The sequence below is a fragment of the Mus caroli genome, unplaced genomic scaffold, assembly GCF_978045245.1.
Source record: "Mus caroli unplaced genomic scaffold, Mus_caroli_1 scaffold_14, whole genome shotgun sequence".
NCBI lineage: Eukaryota > Metazoa > Chordata > Mammalia > Rodentia > Muridae > Mus > Mus caroli.
In genome coordinates, this window is record NW_028227269.1 from 69,404,093 (window position 1) to 69,410,033 (window position 5,941).

A 5,941-nucleotide genomic window follows, 5' to 3' on the forward strand; every position below is an offset into this window, starting at 1 on the left:
AAAACATAAACAAATAAATCTTTAAAAAAAGAAAGAAAGAAAAAGAAAGAAAGAAAGGAAGGAAGGAAGGAAGGAAGGAAGGAAGGAAGGAAGGAAGGAAGGAAGGAAGGAAGAGAGAAAAAGAAAAAGAAAGTTGAAGAGGAAAGAGTTTATTTGGATTATACTTCCAGATTAAAATCCATCATTGGAGGAAGTTAGGACAGGAACTCAAGCAGGGCTGGAACCTGGAGGCAGGAGCTGATGCAGAGACCACGGATGGGTACTACTTACTGGCTTGCCTCCATGGCTCATTCAGCCTGCTTTCTTATAGAACTCAGATCCACCAGCCCAAGGATGAAATTACGCATAATGGGTCAGGCCCTATCTCATCAATAACTAGTTAAGAAAATGCCTTACAGCGGGATCTTGTAGAGGCATTTTCAAAATTGAAGTTCCCCCCCTTTCAGATGACTCTAGCTTGTGTCAAGTTGACATAAGATTAGCCTGAATATCCTGAATCTGATAGAAGAAAAAGCAGGACAACAGTCTAGAACTCATTGGGACAGACAAAGACTTTCTGAACAGGACACCGATAGTCCAGGCACTGAGAACAATAACTGGTAAGTGGGACTTAATGAAACTAGCTGGAAAGCTGTATGACAATGGACACTGTCAATTCAGACTAAATAGCAGGCTACAGAAGAGCAAAAGAAATTTACCGATCACACATCTGCTAGAGAGTTAACATCTAAAATATATAAAGAACTAATGAAAACTGGACATTAAGAAAACAACCCAATTTAAAAATAGGCTACAGAACTAAACAGAGTTGCCAAAAGGTGAAACAGAAATGACTGAGAAACATTTAAATGTGTAACATCCTTACTCATCAGGAGAATGCAAATCAAAACTGCTTTGAGATTTCATTTTACAGCAGTCAAAATAGCCAAGATCAACATAACAACTGGCAGCTCATGCTGGCAAGGATGTGGGACATGAGGATGCACTGCTGGTAGGAGTGCAAAGAGGTGGGTTTGGGGTTAGGGTTGTGTTGGAGTTGGGGATGAGGCTCAGGTTATGGTTTGATATGGCGTTGGATTTAGGGTTGTGGTTGGTGTTGGGCCCAGGGTTAGGTTCTGGGATGGTGTCAAGGTTGTGGCTGCGTTTGGGTCAGTGCTGGAGCTGGAACTGGGTTTGGGGATAGGGTTGGGGTTATATTTGGGATCTAGTTTGGGAAAAAGTTAATGTCTGACTTAGTTAGGGTTTTACTGCTGTGAACAGATACCATGACCAAGGCAACTCTTATAAGGACAACATTTAATTGGGGCTGGCTTACAGGTTCATGGGTTCAGTCCATTATCAAGGCAGGTACATAGCAGCATCCAGGCAGTTAAGGTGCAAGAGGAGTTTGAGAGTTCTATATCTTCATCTGAAGGCTGCTAGCAGAATCCTGATTTCCAGGCAGCTAGGATAAGGGTCTTAAAGCCCACACCCACAGTGACACACCTACTCCAACAAGCCCACACCTACTCCAACAGGGCCACACCTTCTAATAGTGCCACTCCCTGGACCAAGCATATACAAACCATCACAATGTCTTAGGGTTTCTATTTCTGTGAAGAGACACTATGACCACAATCCTTATAAAGGAAAACATTTAATTTAGGCTGGTTTACTGTTCAGAGGTTTAGCCCATTATCATCATAGCCTGAAGCATGGTGGTGTACAGGCAGACATGGTTGCTAGAGAAGGAACTGAGAGTTGTACTTCCAGATCCTCAGGCAGCAGAGAGTGATATTGGGCCTGGCTTGAGCATTTGAAACCTAAAATCCCAACCCCAGTGATACACTTCCTCCAACAAACCACACACCTATTCCAACAAGGACACACCTCCCTCAAGCCTATGGAAACCACTTTCGTTCAAACCACCATAGTTAGGATTGAGGTGGTGGGTAGGGGTAGGATTGTGTTTATGATTGTGGTTAGGTTACAATTGCATTCGGGGTCCGGTTCAGTGTTAGGGGTCAGGATCCGATTGGATGTAGGGTTGGCATGAAGTTGGGTTTGAGGCAGAATTGGGGTTGGCATTTAGGCTGCAGTTGGTTTGTTTAGGATTGGGGTTCCATTTTTGGTTAAGTGTGAGCTTGGTGTTAAAGTTGTGGTTTGGTTTAAGGTTAGTGGGAGGGATGTTGGGGTTATTGTTGAGTTGGGGTTGATTTGGTTTTATGGCTAGGGTTGGACTTGCATTTGAGGTTGGGGTTAGAGTCCAGGGCTTGGGGCAGGATTGACATAGGCACTGGAGTTATTGATAGTGTTGAGTTCTGGATTGGGGTTGAGGTTGGAGTTAGGGTTGTTCATGGGATTGGTGTTAGGTTTTGGTGTTACATTTGGGTTGTGGTTGAAGTTGGGATTGGTGTTGGATTTGGATTTGGGGTTTGGTTGTAACTGGGTTTAGTGTTGGAGTTAACGTAGGGGTTGTGGTTTAGGGTTTGGTTGGGTTGGGTTGGATTTGCCTATTGATATAAGATGTAATTTTTCAAGTTGAGGACTTAGGATAGATGAAAGACTCTATTTCAAAGAGTAACAGTACCCAGCCTTGAAATTGGCCTCCACAACATGATCTTCCTTTCCACAGTCTGACTGAACCACAGTCAAGTTCTGTCCCCTTCCAATACTGACCTAGTTGGTCTAGGTGTTTCCTATTTGCTGCGTCTATCTCCCCATCGGCACCTCCAAGGGCAAGAATTTGTGATTTTTTTTTTTTTTTTTTTACTGATTCCAAGCTCCTGGCATGGCTTCACTTCCTGTGGGGGTACGTCTGGTAGGTCTGCTAGCACTGAGGGTGTTTATTTCTGAAGGTTTTTTTATGGCAGAAAAGGCTTTTATGGTGTATTCACAGAACAAGTTTGCACATTTCTCTAAAATCCTTACTTTCTCTTTCACGTGTATTTGCTTATGTCTTTATGTATTTATTTACATCTTGGATATATGGGGCATTGAACCAAGACGCTTATGCATTCCAGGCAAGTGCTTTAACCCTGAGTTATATTTAGACCCTCTTCTCCCCACTTCTTAACGATTTATTTATAGGGTGGAAAGGTACATCTGCACCGTGTGTGTGTCTGTGTGTGTGTGTCTGTGTGTGTGTGTGTGTGTGTGTAGGTCACAGGACAATGTGCAGGAGTTGGTGCTCTTTCTATGTGAATTCTGGGATAGAATTCACACTTCCAGGCTTAGCAGTAAGTGCATTTTTTTACCCAGTGAGGCATCTTACTGGCTTCCAAGACCTTTTTAATTTGTATTTTGAGTTGGTGTCAAGGAAAGTCTGGAGGAGACATAATGGAATGGAGTCATGTGGATAGGAAGGTGATCTCATGCAACATTTATCAACTCATTGGTTGCCAGGATTCATTTGATTGACCTGGATGGTTGAGCAGTGTCCCCTTACTCCCTTACCACTCCCATGAGTACCCCTTAGTTAAAACAAACAAACACCTTCCCCTAGAGGGGAGGAATGATACTCAGTCAACCTTGCATCAGTAGCTATACTTCCAGTTAAAAGAATCTCTGAACAAGATCTCCAGGAAAATACATGAGCCTGGACAGTGGTGTCCACCTTTAATCCTAGCACTCAGGAAGCAGAGGCAGGCAGATCTCTCTAGGTTTGACGCCAGCCTGGTATACAGGGAGTTTCTGAACAGCCAGAGCTATGTAGAGACCCTGTCTCAATCTCCACCCCCAAAAGAAATGACCCAGACCCAAGACAGCTGAGCATGGTGGCTCATTCCTTTAATCCCACCACTCAGGGCTCCAAGGCAGAAGGTATACCTCAAGTTTGAAGCCAGCCTGAGCTAGAGAGTGAATTCCAGGCCAGCACTGGGCTACAGAGATCTTACCTCTAAAAACAAATGGCAAAGCAATACATAAATAAATAAATAAATAAATAAATAAATAAATAATCCAGGTAAAAACTTTAACCGTAGCTACAGATCCATGGTTCTATGACTTTTAAAGTTAGGTTCTCTTAAGGATATGATTTATAAATAAATTTGAAGATGATTGGTCTTAAAATTAATTGAAAATGAACTTGCTTATTTCTCCTCTCTGAAGAATTTCCTTTGTAATGAGATTATTAGGTGATTTCATAAGCAGTATCTCACAGGTTTGCAGTGAGAAAGGGGGGCTGAGAAGATGAAGATCAAAGGTCACACAGGTTAAGCATGTTTCAGGCTTGAACATAGTTTATTGGCTGTTTTAATATTCTTGTTTGAACAGTTTCTATTATCTTCAGTTTTCAAATTAAAATGCAAATACACTGTTCACCTCTTTTTGTTTCCCTTCTCGCTCTAATCCTTCCCGTGCCACACCTTTGCTCTCTCAAATCAATGGTCTCTGTTTCTTTAAACTCATTACACACACACACACACACACACACACACACACACACACTCCAGCTTGTGTGTGTCTGTTTATGAATATCATGGTTGGGTAAGACTACTGGTTTCCTTTCTTTGAAAGCTTGTATGGAGCCTTCTGGTACCATGAAAGCTAGTTCTCAGGGAGGAGGCTTTCTGGTTAGAACCTCTGGGTCCTCTGTCTAAAGTGCATGGTGTCTTAGCAACAAGGACTTATCCTCGACCTCTGCAATGCAACCAAGAGCAACAGCAAAGCTTGTTTGGGGAGTTTCTTGGACATCTCTGACCAACTGCTCAAACAGCATCTCCTTGCCCAGTGCTGGGATTTTTGTTAGATGGCTGTGAGAAAATGTCTCTTTTGCAGACTGTCTGGTCACAGTTTTTTCAGTTGGGTCAACATTCTTAGTTTCCAGCCAGCAAGAGAAATACATCAGGGGTTGTTTGGGGTTTTTTTATTTTTATTTTTTTTTTTATGTCCTCTTAATCTTTCTTTTTAAAAAGTCTGCCTCAAGAGGTTCCATTCAAACATCTGAGATTATTAAGGAATATATTTGTTTTGTGTTCATTCTTTTTCTCTTTCTGCTGAAATAACCACGATACTCTCCTTATTAATTTTTTATTTATTTGTTCTCGATTTCATGTATATGCTTTGATCATATCTTTGCATCTTGCCACCATGACACCTAGTCTCTCCTCTTCTAGAAATCCAATCAATCTCCCCAGTAACAGGCAAGAACTGCTGTCTTAGTAACTATTCTATTTCTGGGAAGAGACAACATGACTAAGACAACTCTTATAAAAGGAATCGTCAATCGGGGACCTGCTTACAGTTTTAGTTAATGGTGTGTGTGTGGTGGTGGGGCAGGCATGGCAATGAAGCAGTAGCTGAGAGCTTTACATCCTAATTGCCAGGCAACAATAAGGCCCGGGGTGGGGGGTGGGGGCAGGGGAGGCAGGGAGGAGAGAGCTGCGCCTAGTGTGGGCTTTTTAAACCTCAAAGTCCACTCCCAGTGACACACCTCCTCCAAGGTCAAATCTCTATATCCTTCCAAAACTGTTCCACTCCTTGGTGACTAAGCATTCAAACAGATGAGCCTAGGGGGGTAGGGGTGGGGGGGGCGTTCGCATGTAAACCACCACAAATACTCACTGCTGTAATTAAGGGGCATTTCCACCTTCCCAATCCAAGTTTTGAATTTAGATCTTAGGATCCTTTTCTAGAACTGCTTCGGGGAGAGTGAAAGCCAATCTCTTCTGAGCAGACTCTATCTTGTGTGTTCATTGCGGCGACTAAAAGTCACGATAAACGACCAACACAGAACTGGAGAATGAGAAAGTGATCTTTTAAGTTCCTGCCTCCCCTCCTACGCCGCTAAAAAAAAAAAAAAAAAAAAAAAAAAAAAAAAAATCCCTACTCCGCTGCGCAGGCGCCCCGGGCCGCTGGGCGAGAGGACCGGGGAGGCTCCGCCCCTCTAAGGTGCCCGGCGCGCCTGACCGCCTCGGCCTCCGCGACGTCAGGCCTCTCCTTGGCCAGCCCGGGTCCTCGG